The following is a 13,905-nucleotide window of genomic DNA, read 5'->3' as shown; positions in this document are numbered from 1 at the left end:
TGGAAGCATAACATTTGGGATAAGACCAATATAGGAACATCATTTCTACATGACATGGTAAATGCTACCTGAATTTACATATGCAAAGTTTCCCAGAGTATCCAGTGTACAACCAGGTCTTTCTTATAGTAAGTGCTGAGTATATGTTGATGGAAACAAGAAAAAAGGTCCTGCATTTCATTGACAGTACCATTTAGTGAGGGATGGTAAAAGATGTGATTAACGTAAGAAATAAGAGCCAAATTCCAATTGCATATGAGTACCAGAGTAAAGGCAGTGTCAAGAAGATCAAGTTGTTCAGCTGTTTCTAAGTATGCAGGGCAGTCAGTCAGCTAACAACTTGTAAATGTTCCTTTAAATGGTGATATGTTCATAATTATAGATCATTAAAGAGCTAATTGTAAAGAGTCTTGACTGTGGAAGCCATAATGAAGAGTACTGAAGAAGAAGAAGGGAAGAGAAAGATAGGGTGTACTGTTTCTACTGCACCAGGCTTTTACTATATGACAGTTGCAGGGGAGGATTCCACCCAGCATGTCAGTTCAGTGTCAGACTCCTAGGAGTAGCTAACACCCTACTCTATATCTTACATAATGGGTCATGCATGAAAAGGTTTAAAATAATTCATGTTGAAATATTTGTTTTGCCAGACGACATTTGTCATTTTGATGGTAGATAGACTTTTGAAGGATAATAGCCTTATAAACACTCCTTGCCAGTGCATAAAAGAAGTGTATGATAAAGAAGGGGCACTCTGGCTCATTTCTAGTTAGTTAATGGGGTACAAAATTCATTTTCTAGTTTTTCCACCACATCAGAAAGGACAAACTGATAATTTTATGATTTAAGTCATATTTGTGCCACAAATCAAGTGGGCCTGTTGAATAGCCTCAGAGAACCTTTAATCCCATGTTATCTCATTTGATACCATCTGATGTGTAGAGTTCATGAGTTGTCTTTTCCAACTCTAATGGCATTATTCATGGTTGGCATCCAAATTTCTCTCAAAACCTGACCTACATCTTAGAATTTTCATTTGAAGAGTAAAAAGCATAGTGATCTAAATACATGTGTGAATGAAGCCATTTCGGGCTTTAAAGTTCCGAGTTGTGCTCCCAACAACTCTGGGTTTCCGTATGAAACCATGTTTAACCAAGAAAACCTGCAAGTAAGCTCCTGAGCCCTGGAATGACACTGAGATGGTCTTTGGAAGGCATCAGGAAATTGTAGAGAGAGAAATAATGCAAGATCTGGTTCCTGGTAGAAACAGTCCATCTGCTGACTGTGTGGATGTCAGTGCTGGGAAGGATAGATGGACTAACTCATCATTTCATCTTGCAAGGTTTCATGCTTTCTTATTCTTCATTTGAAGCTTCCTGAACTGGAAAACAATGGAAATAAGAGGAGGAAAAAATCTGCTTCTCTGACTTTCCTTCTTCTAACCCCAAAAGCTTTGTCATTCACAACCCTTTAGGCAAAAATCTACAGATTTTCAGTCGCAGAATGATAAAAAAGAGTCATCTCATTTTTACCATGTCATGACTCATAATTCTTTAGTTAAATTTCACTTGTGATTTTTATTCTTTGTAGGAAAACACAAAAGACAACATTTGAGAATCACAAGCATTCCATAGAATGATATTAAAAATTGTTAGCAGTCAGCCAGCAAGAGGGCTCAGTAGGTAAAAGTTCTTGTTTCACAAACCTCACAACCTGAGTTTGCCTCTCAAATCCCAGAGTGGAAGAAACAACCCACTCCTTTATGGCACTTTGTCATTGTTAACTGATTTCATGATCTGAGTTGAAATCCATTTTCAATAAAAGGTAAATATTGCAGAACAAATTGATAATTGATAAATGATCAGTAATGAAAACCAATTAATTTAAAGTTCTAGCTTTTCTTTTTCCCTTTTAGAGGACTATTAGTAGAGTCATACTCCCAGTGACTGAATGTCCCACTGTGTCTCTGGCTAGAGTTGTCCAGCAGCCTACCCATGAGCTCACAGAGCTTCCACTGGTAAGAACTCACCTTTCTTTCAGTTCCTCATCACTGCTGTACAAAATGTTGCTAGCTTTTGTTCGCTCTCCTTTTGTTAAAACAAATGACTTACATATGGATCTGTTGCCAATCTCCCAACTTCTTGAGTGAATTATTTAGAGGTCATCTACAAAGAGAGAGAAGAGAGACAGGGAGAAGAGCTAGGGATGGATAGAGGGAGGGAGAGAGGGAGTGGGGAGAAGAAGAATGTACAGATGTACTGAGGGAAAGAAAGGAAAATAAAGACATAGACAAGCATCTGTGTTGCCAAAACATAGGAGACTAAGGTGGGATTATTGAAGGGCTGGCTCTAGGAGGCCTGAGCATGATGAAAATGGTGTTGACAGGTTTTGCCCTTTACTTCCTCTCCCTCTCCCTTGCTAAAAACCATTAAGACTACATTCCTAAAGCTAGTCCCCAAGGTCTATTCCCTTATTTGGCCACTGATTCAATCCTGACAAAAAACACCAAGGTCCAACAATTGAAATGCATTATTTGGCTAACTCATCCAATCAGGATTTGGCACATCACCCTAGCACAGACTCCCCTTTTTTCTTCTCAAAAACACCTGCTTGCTTGCTTGTTACTTACTCTCTGCCTTTAAAACACCACCACCACCACCACCACCACCACCCCACAACCCCACCCCTGCCCCATGCTTGCCCCTCTGGGGTAATAAATCTCCTTTATACTGAAAATTTAGTGTCTGGGTGTGTCCTGTACCAACTGGGGGTGGGGAGCAACCTCTCTTACAATCATAAGGTTGATGATGTTCAATGGTTTAGAAATCTCTGATGTGAGGTCTTTTAGATCATGTGAAAGCCTTCCTTTCCTTTCAAGAAAAATACTTATTGTTTTACACCCTGAGGTAGATTTCTGATGCCCATCACAAAAAACATCTCTGATTTAGCTTTTCACAGATTTCTTTCCAGAATCTCTCACACTTGTCCTTCCCAATCACACCCCTAATGTATTCTCTGGGTTTATCCAGAGTGATCTTAGGTTTTATTAATTTATGTTTTGTGTATATGTATGTGCATGTGTACATGAGCGCATGTTTGTGTTCAGGTGTGTATACATCTGTGTATGGAAACAAGAGAACATCAGGTGTTGTTCCATGGGAGAGCCATGGGCTCTCATTAGCCTGAGACTTCCCAATGTTTCTAGGCTGATTAACCATCAAGCCCAGAAATCTGCCCATCTCTATCTTTACAGTTGTAATTACAAGGATTTACCATCATTCCTGGCTTTGTTAAATAAATTCTGATAATCAGACTGAGGTCCTCCCTTCATGCTTGTGTGGCAAGACCTTTACTGACTGATTAGTAAAATATTTGCAATTGGGCTTAGTGTTTGCTTTCTACTGGAAATCAAATTAAATGAGCAAAGCCCTGATCTATATGGGCTTCTGCCTTACCTCTCCTACTCTGTCTTCCTACCACAAACCCTTGCCATTGCAGGCACTACCACAACTTCCCACAGGCAGCTGTGGCATCAGCCAAAGGGCATTTGCACTGATTTTCTATGTTGAATTCCTCCAGGTACTTTTAAATTCCACTCATTCTATGAGAAAAATTCTAAAGGGGGGTTGATTAAATTTAAATGTACCTATGTTAGAGTTCAATAGATGTTGTTGAGTTCCTCCTTGAGAAGATTCCAACAATTAATGGGCAAAATATAAAGGTATTTATTTCCTAAAATATGTGGCACCATCAAGCGCTAAACATCTTACATGTTGCTGATCTGTTCTTTTAAGCTTTGTTATTTTCCATCAAAAAGCAGCACATTGCCCATTTTCATTTATTTTCTTTTGACTTCTTATATGCTTTGTGTTCTGGCTTCCAGTAACCCACAAGAAGTATTCACTCCTTTTTTTTTTCTAGATGAACTTTTCTGTCTCACCTGCTGCCTTTCCACATTTTACTGCAGCTATGGCCTGATTGACTCATCAGGAAGGACCTTTTTTCTTCACTCAGGTCCAGTGTGCCTCACTGAAGGTTGTAGAGACTCTTTCTCAGTGACAGGGAAGTCAGGGTCCCTCTGAGGTACTCTCAGAGTTTGTCTGCACAACACTGTAACAAATGCCTAATTCTAGGCTTAGGTATGGATAGTCCATAATGGCCTGGGTGCTCTGTTGTGTCTTCTTCCTTGCTATTTTGGTAGGAATCAACTCCATCTGAGACAGATGTGGGGAGGTGGTCACTCTCTGCTACTGAGCAGCTCATCTTGCCTTTCCACTTTTCACTGCCCGGAAATCTAACAATGACAGGAAATAGTGATAGTTACAGCGACTGTGTACAATGTTACAGTGATCACCTCCTATGTGACAGGTATTTGTCCAAGTGCTTCATATGTAATGTCCCATCATTTTTCATGGCATTCCAACACATGGAGCTTTCTTATAATTTCTACTTTAGAGATGAAAAATGTGGACTTCCAGAGCTAAAGAGCCTTTGCAAGTTCTCACAAGTAAAGAAGGAGTTGAGACATGACTCAAGGTTGCATACACCTGTGCATTGTGTTTTTTAACCATTATTTCTATGTTATCTGTGGGTAAATAAAATACAGGATTCTTTTAAAAAATATGTTTTGGGCATTACTACACACAGAAATCTCATGGCAGCATAGTTGAGGTTTAATGATTTGGGGTCCATCTCAACAATTCAGATTTCAAACCATCAATGCCCCTGGAGGCTCCAAATTACTTGCAGAAATGAAGCATGCTTCCATCCATATAGTCCAAAGGAATGATTTGCTCAAGGTTTCCCCATTACAAAACATTATCAATTAATGGTATTATGTGAGAAAAAGTATCACTTATCAAATAAAATAGGAAAGTTAATTTGATCAATTCATCATTCAATTTCATCAGTTGAAGGCTGCAGCTAAAGAAAATATGATCATGAGTCAGAGCCATAGGTGATGATTATGAGATGTCATCTAGAATGTGTTTGGAATCTCATCCCAACACATGATAATGACATAGTAAGTGATATCAAATGATTAATTTGAGTACAGATCATGCCATCTGAAGACTTCAGCTCATAACCTTAATGTACCATTACCATAATTAAGGTATCTTAGCCATTTGGCATTTTGTTGCCTTTCAGAGCTTAACTTTTCTTTCATTTTATTAGTAGTATAGTGTTGATTCATTTATGATAATCATCTTCCTTCAAATGGTTTGGTAATGGCTCAGGGGTAGAAAAATGACAAAGACGGAAACAGAAACAGAGAGAAATGGAGATCAGAGAGTAAAATTTATGTGTAAGCACTCCCAATAGAAATGAATCCTGTATGTTAGTTAAGATTTCCTAGCCACTGCAATAAAAAGTAAAAAGAATAGATGAGATTATTTTAAACATAAATTTTGTTTATTGAAATACATTTAAACTTCAACATGAAATCAAATAAAAACCTAATCATGAGAAATATTACTTGTTTTTTACTAAGCTTTCATGAACCAAAGTATATTTACTTTACCTTTATATCACACAGCAATTCAATTGCAAATTCAGGTCTTCCATCACTGAAGTCAAATTGTCACACTGTCCTTAACCACATTAGTTAATGGCCATCATGCTGCACAGAATAGTCATGAAGTATTTGTAAAATGAATCATGTTCTTTGATAATGGAAACACTGGAGTACTTTTATTAACTTTGAAAAGCATGCTACAATTCTTTGTGTTTTGTGATGTTTTTTACCCAGGCTCACTTTTTTTTAAGTAGGCAAGAAATGAATAAGAAATTTAAGTAAGCAAAAAAGAATAAGAAGCATAATGATTTTACACTGTTTCACAGAAGCCTCCAAACACAATAAATGTGAATATTCTGGGCACCCCTGGCATCCAAAGCAAGAACTATCGACTATCCATTTCTGGCATGAAATCTGAATTCCAACAGTGAGGAGGGAGAAAAACTGCCTATCATTCATGGTCAAATGGTTACTTCCTATAGTTTCAGGGTCATACAGAAGAGGCTCTGCGACTTTACAAGATAATAAAACTAAAGCCAACAGATGTAGTATTACTGGCCCTAATTGCAAATAGCCTCATTATCATTAATAAGGACCAAAGTGTTTTTAACTGCAAGAAAGAAAGTGAAATTAACCAATGCAGAAGTAGAGTTTAAGCTTTCCAGGAAACAATTGCAATTAAAACAGTTTAACAAAGCTTTGCTTGCTATCTATACAAACCAGGCAGAAAAAGGCCACAAAAAATATCTGCCAACTTGAAGTCCCAACATCCTGAGTATCTCCTGCCTGTGTTAATCCGAGCTCCCATCTCTTCCATGAAAAGCAACATTCAAAAACAATAGTGCTGCTTCAGGAATTTTCTGACCAACATCCAGAAAATACAGTTGAAATCTAGCTCACCATGTTACAGTTGAATTTTCTGGAGGTAATATTTCCAAAGCCTGTCTAATATTTAGAAGAACAGAGAAGTTAAATTGTAAACCAAATATGGTACCTGTTTTAGTGGTCATGTATAGCCACAAAGAAGATATTGGTGGTACCATTGAGCTTTTCACACAGCCATCCAGTGGTATCAAAGCCATCAACCCTTATTCTATGCTAATTTGTCCTTGATAAGAGAAATTGCAATCTTTAAGCTCAAATATGGAAGTAAGTAAAAGGTAATTACTGACCTAGAACAGCTAAGGAAACAAAATCCAAAAGATATTTATACCCTAGCTAGTGTTATTTTTGCTTACTTGCTTATGGACCCAGTGAAAGCAAAGGCCTTTAGTAAATGCTTGCCTTCAGCGGATAGTAGATGTTTAAAAGTAGATATTAAGGCTCTTGAAAATTCTCTTGGTGGTTCATACATCTGAAAGAGGGGTGAGAAAGGTACTGGAGAAAATCAACCTAAAGAGCAAGAACAAGGAGCTTTGGAAGAAGAAATGAAAAAAGGAAGAGGAGGAGGAGGAGGAGGAGGAAGAGGAAGAGGAAGAGGAAGAGGAAGAGGAAGAGGAAGAAGAAGAAGAAGAAGAAGAAGAAGAAGAAGAAGAAGAAGAAGAAGAAGAAGAAGAAGAAGAAGAAGAAGAAGAAGAAACTGCCTTAGAATTATGACCCGAAAGTAACCCCGGATGCAAAAATGTGGCTATCAATGCAAAAACATTCTTACTACCTAGGAAGAAAGAAGGGTGAGGAGAAGAACCAGACTGGAAAAAGAACAAAGAGAGCAACAGCAGGAACTTCCTCTGAACTGGACACCAGTAAAACTGGGAACAGCCCACCCAACTCACCAAGACCTGCCTTGCTACAATACCTGCCTCTAAAGTAATCCGTACCTCAAGACACCAGAAACATCCAGGGCCCCAGCAACAAAACAGAAACATGCAACAGGAGAAGGAGAAAGGAGGCAAAGGGGCTAGTGATTGTGATGTACTTGTTGTAGGTTGTTTTAAATCCAGAGTTCCTGGCTTTTCCAACATAATAAAAGTAACACAGCAAGAAGCCCAGAGCTCCCTCCTCCATCCCCATTGTCAGGAAATGATTTCTTGTACTTCACATGGGAACTTCATCAAACTGACTAATCAAGTTTAGCCTACTTCACAAAATAGCTTTGCACAAATTATGAAACTGAAGATGCCTGAGTGTCAGACACATTATCTAAGGTTTCCCGGAATTTAAATACAATGTGTTTCTGCTGCTTCAATTAATGTGAAAAGACATACATTCATTTTTAAGTCTTACCTTAAATTATGTGTTAGGAGGCCCTGGGTAGGTTAAATGTGGACTCTTCTGTGCATCCAAGTCCTTGGTTTGGATTATCTGAGATGAAAAGGAATCTTCCTGAAATATTAGTGTGTTTAATTAAAAAAGTGGCCAGAAACACTCAATGTCTAAAGTAATTTTACCACAAGTTCTCTGTTCTGTGATACTGGGATTGTGATTCTCTTCACTTGTATGCAAATGTGAACAAACCTGACTCTTCTATGCCCTTGCTATTTTCAATTTCAGATTATTCATTTCCATTGAAGACCTCCACAAATATATCAATGATACATATACTTGACTCTTAGACCAGTGCTCTGAGGGCAAATGAATTTTGGCTTCTTAATAAGAACATTTAATGGCCACTATCAAGAACGTAAACTTTGACTTCTTTATTTTAAAAGTAACAGTATCAGGCGCTATTAAAAATTAACAAGAGCATTTGGCCCAGTTAGCACTCAGATGGCTCTGCTTTCTGTTATGGGATCTGACCTTTCACTACTTTTCTCAAAGTAATTTGGTTTGCAGGTCACTTATGGAGTAGAAACTGCTCTTGTCTTTCCTTGCTAGCAAACTGAATTCACACTCAACAGCTATGAGATGCACATTGGGGTGCCTCCCTATGTTTGATATTCATTTATGCCACGCAAGATATCATTTATTTCAGGCTTTTATTTCCTTGTGATCAGATTCCGTGTGACCAGATTGTTAATAAAAGTGCTGCTGCATTTGAATATTGAAGAATAAATGAATAAAAAGCCGATAGGAATGAATCAGTAATTAAAAAGAAATATGAGAGTTAAAATTATTCTTTGCAGAATGTATGGATGTTCCCATTTTATGCAGCCAGAAGAGTGTAAATAATGAGGGTTAGGATTATAACATAAATGTAGAAATCTTACAATTCCTGAGAAGATTCAATTTTCAACTCTGCTCTATCTGCTACAATGACAAGATGAGAAACAGGGAGTCTGAGGCTAGAATGCTGATATATAAATTACGATGTGCAATAGTTTTTAATTTTCCTGCTTATGTTAATCTTCTAATGCTGTAGAAATTACTCACTATCCCCTCTTGGAAGATGATACAGAGGTCTCTGCTTTGCAAAACAGCTTGTGTTCTCTTTAGCATCTGTTGTTTCCCCACTCAGTTATTTACATAATAGGCATGGTCAAATCATAACAGAAACTCACTGGCAGCCCATGCAGCTTCAGTTAGTGGGAATAGTTATCAATGAGGCCGTGGTTACAGCAGAGTTATAAAAAATTAAACAGTGGGCCAAAAGCCATGTATAAACCCCCTCCTTTTATTTTACAATAATTTTCATCTAAGGGAAAAATTATAATAGCAGATTTTGTTGACTCCATGCACGGATTCACCAATAATTAATGTGTTCCTGTTCAGTGCTTTGTAGTTCATCCAGGTTATCTGTACTTACTCTACTGCCCAATCTTATAATAAATGGGTAGTCCCAGCAATGTCAGTAGGAGAATATGAGGAGGACAAGCTCACTTCCCTCAGGGAAGAGGGAATAGAAACTGTAGGGAGCAAACCAGTAATACCAGGTCAGTTTCTCACTGAGAGCATCATCTACAATGGATAACAAATAGAGAATAAGAAGAGAAACTATGAAAGCTACATAAGCAGAGACAACCTTGTACCCTTCATAATTCTGAGGCAAAGTAATTATCAATGTCACAGAGAAGATGACTTCAAACATAATGAGTTCAGTATAGGAAGGTAATAGATTAGAGCAGATGGAAATGTGGCTCATAGAGCCAAGTTTCCCATTCATATGTGCTTGGTGGTACACATCTGTGAACCCTGCTCTCAGGAAACTGACACAGAAATGTCACAAGTTCCAGTCCAGCCTGGGCTACTTAGTGACACAATCTCTTAATTAATTTCTAATTAAATTAATTAATTAAAACGAGATTATCCCATATTTCCTAGTTTGAAGGCCTAAATTTCAGCAATCCCTTAACATTGGAATGATCATACCCAACCCCTGATTATGGCCTGAGCTTTGACACTCTCCTTGCCCTTTGCTATATGACAAACTAATATTCCAGGCCTTGAGTGACTATTTCTGGCCTTGCTCTGCGTCTAACTTTTGCTGTGTTGACTTTCATCTCACAAGTCCTCCCTGAGTCCCATCCCAGAATAAACCCATTATTTAACAGATAACCTTTATTTTTTTCTCAGTATGAATTAAAAATATGTGTGTGATTAACAAATATCTTTAACAATAAATGGGGAAAGAGAGGATGTGTCTGTCTTTTACAACCATGAATTCTCAAGCATGGCATATTGCTTGGCATATGTAGACACTCAATAAATATTTACTGATTTAATAAATAGATGAATGAGCAACTTGCTTTTTTTAATAAGCATACTAAAATCTTTCAAAATATTTAAGTTGTATTGAATAGGCATATGATTAAAATATGTTATCCCTGGAAATAGTCATAAAACTATTATTCATTTCATTATGGCATTAAAATATCTTGGTCTTCATCTCTTTGAATATTTAGTTTTTCTTTTTTTCATAATTTTTATATTAGCATAGAAATACTGGTAAAATATTTCCCCAAAACAAGAAGATTGACATGTGCTATATTCAGAGTATGTCCAAGACTGACAGGAATTAAGTTCTCCTTTGTTACTACAGAAAAACATATAGGAGAATGAGAAACTTAAGTAGCCTTTCAATAGGAAAGAGTAGCTACGAAATACTAGAAAAGTGATTCATTTGATCACTTTATTTCTTTTCATAGAAAATATAAATATTACCTTAGAGAAAAAAATTAAAATTCCATGAACTAATGTTTGTGGTTATGACTGGAGCATTACTATATATTTTTATTAAACTTACTATAAATCTATTAATGTATTCATTTTGAATAATTATATGTGATTACATAGCTAATAAAGAATGCAAATATATTGTAAGAGATTGATTTTTTAGGAGTAGAATATGCACAAACCATACAGTTGTAACAAGTGAATTTCACATGCCATACATGTGCCAATTACAGCTGCTCAATTGGTATCTTAAACTAAGCCTTTGTAAAAATGTTGCTGATCTAGTTTGAATCTCAGTACATGATCTATAGAAATAAAGCAACATTAAAAATATATAAATTATCTAGTTTAATTAACATTTTATAAACTCATTCATATTTCAAAATTCCTAATTCAACCGTGTATATTATTACCAAGGCTGTTTAGAACAGGCTGAAAAAAGAATCTGGCCTACCATCTGCTTACGGCCCATCAACTAAGAATAGGATTTACCTTTTGAGGTAGTGAAAAAATAAAAAAGAAAGATATTTTGCCACTTGAAAAACTGCATGAAATTCAAATGTCATTGTCACAAATGAAGTTTCATTAGAATTTGCCATGTGCACTCATTTACTTGTCATTTGCTGCCCTGGGCTGACTTTGTCCCATATCTACAGAACTGAATAGCTTGTACCAATACTTCATACCTTGAGACATTTCATGTTTGACTCTTTATAGGAAAAATTTTGCCAACCCTAACCCTAGCATTATAATTTGTTATGAATTTTGTTATTAATGGGCTTCTAGATTTCTTAATCCTATGCCATTTTATGCTATTCTGTTATGATGTTAAAACTAATCCTTGCTCTACTTACTAGAGATAACTGAACTTGCCAAATTCTTTATTGTTCATCACTAGCCATCTAAGTGACATCTTCATCAGTAGCTTCCTATACCATAGTAACCCAATCCTGCCCACACAGCTAGTCTTCAGTCTTGGCTTTGATAACTCAGCTCATTCCTGAACTGTGATTGTTCAACCACTTTAACAAAAGTGAAAGTGGAAATTATGTTGTGAAGCACAGAACTGAAAAGAGGCTCTTGAGGAAACTGGATTATGAGTTTTTGTTTTTTTGGAAGAAAATCTGCATTACATAATGCAATGTGTCATCATGAAGATATATACAAACACATGTGAATGGTTAACATGATCAAAAACATACTTCAAATGACAAACTTCAAAAAAATAATGCTTTTATTTATTCACTGAGAATATCATATAATAAATTGATCATATTCATCTTCTTCTTCCTACACACTACCTTCCTATCTGCCCAACTTCATGTCCTCTCTCTCTTTCTCTTTAAAGGACAACAATGGAGTCCAGTATATATGTTGGCCAAATTCTCCTGGGCAGTGTGAGACCTAGCCTAGAGTATGGTCCATATACAATCCAAATGTGTTGTGAGTGATTTTCTTCTGATCCAACTGTCTTCTTGGGACCACTCATCTGTGCCCCCTTGTAAAGTATCATCCCAGTTGGGATTGTTGATAGTTTACACTACAGTAGAAAGGACCAGAATAAGGCATGAAATTCCCACCTGAGTATCTAGTTGCTGCCTATATCCTGGCATCTCTGAATGTGGCCTGGAAGAGGGACAACAATATTAAAGAGCAGGAAGGAACAGAGTGGAGATCCATCTACACAGTTACATAGAAGCTATTATCTCTTCTGTGTAAGGCTTTTCAGGAGTGGCCTGCTAGAGGAAGAGAGTGTCAACATCTCTGTGACTCCTCACCTATATTCTGTAAGTAAATCACAGGAAGAACCAACTCACTTGTTCTACAGACTGAAGTGTGGTAGAACTGTTTGTTGTTTAGACCTTAAGAGAAGGGGTAGACGATGCTTTTCTGCCCTTTCACTCCATATCTAAGAAGAAATTTTAGCAAAAAGTTGTCATTCTACTAAAGAAAACTTGCTTTTCCTCTCCCAGTAGTTACCAAATGTCAATACCTCCTCAGTTAGGGGTGGAACACTCTTCTTGGGTTTTGTATGGCTTGAGATGCAGCATATCTTCTGCATGTAGTGTGTGCTATAAGCACTCCCCTATACCAGAGAGCTTGTTTCCTTGAAAATGGACTATAAAATCCCTAGCTCTCATTTTAAAGTGATGAGATACTTTATTTTGGAGTTCATATGTGCATCTGTCCTATTGTATCTGGAAAACACTCTTTCCTTGGAATCATCGACCACTCTGATTCTTACAATCTTTCTACTCTATCTTATATGTAGACCTCTGAGCACTAATGTGGAGAGTCATGATATAGACATCTCATTTAAAGATGAGCATTTCTAAGTCTCTTATTCTCTTCATGTTGACTAGTTGTAGGGTTTTGTGTTAAATGCCATGTACTTCTAGGAGAAGCTTCTTCAATGAGGGTTGATCTATGGATATAGCAATATGTCATTAGGGCTCACTTTATTCCTATGTCAATTTAGCACAACAATAGAAGTTCTTCACTTAGGGCCCATGAACTATCTAGCTTCCAGTTCCTTGCCTTATTTATAGTGTCAGGTATGGGTTCTAGTTCATGGAGCAGGCCTTAAATCCAATGGAAACCTCTCTACATCACTGTAGTTTTAATAAATTCAGCTTCTTTTCAGGAATCCTTGCTCTTATCCCCTAGGTATATTCTCAGTTTTACAAGGTGAACATTTTACTTCATGGCTGATTCAAATGTAGGCATTTCTTTCCTCTGAATGATGTCACAGATGTGGCTTGGGACTTATCAGAGTGTCGAAGTGGTCAAGTTTTAGAAGAGTAGCCCTAATCTTGGGAAGATTTCAGAAGGAAGATGGAGTGTTTAGAAGCTAGTCAAGACGCAGGTCACTGTGGTGCAGTGGCCAAGGCTGGAGTTTGCCATTTTGAGGATAGACTGAGCTATATAGAAAGATGACATCTTGACAAACAGTCAAATGTTTTAAATTTCAAGTAAAAAATGAAGCAGTCCAATTCAGAATGTATGGTGTGTTCAGAATAAAAATAATTTAAGTAGAACTTCAGGCAAGCAATCAAATTGATTTCCCTCTTTCTCATTGTGCTACCATGAATGCTACAAACATAGACATTATGAGAATTATTCAGAAGAATTTCAGAGAAACCTCAATTATTTTCCTGTTACTTTGTATCTGGCTATTTAGCAGGTAAATCAATAACCATTAAAATGAATATACACAATAACAAAAAAGGCGTTTTTAGAGTTTTTGTTTCTGACATTTCAAAATAATTTTTCTACTCCCAATATTTAATTGAGCTAATAAATACTTCTACCCTACCCATTGAAATTCTAAAGGAAAATAA

General features: G+C 36.9%; 1 pseudogene; it reads left to right on the top strand.

The window, feature by feature from the left end:
• The first annotated feature begins 1,144 nt into the window (after nucleotides 1–1,144).
• Nucleotides 1,145–13,905, top strand: part of LOC102927025 (signal recognition particle subunit SRP72-like) — a 29,826-nt pseudogene continuing 17,065 nt past the window's right edge.

This window comes from Peromyscus maniculatus, chromosome 2 (assembly GCF_049852395.1).
Source record: "Peromyscus maniculatus bairdii isolate BWxNUB_F1_BW_parent chromosome 2, HU_Pman_BW_mat_3.1, whole genome shotgun sequence".
Taxonomy (NCBI): Eukaryota; Metazoa; Chordata; class Mammalia; order Rodentia; family Cricetidae; genus Peromyscus; species Peromyscus maniculatus.
Note: the sequence above shows the minus strand (reverse complement) of the source record. Positions and strands in the feature narration are given on the sequence as shown.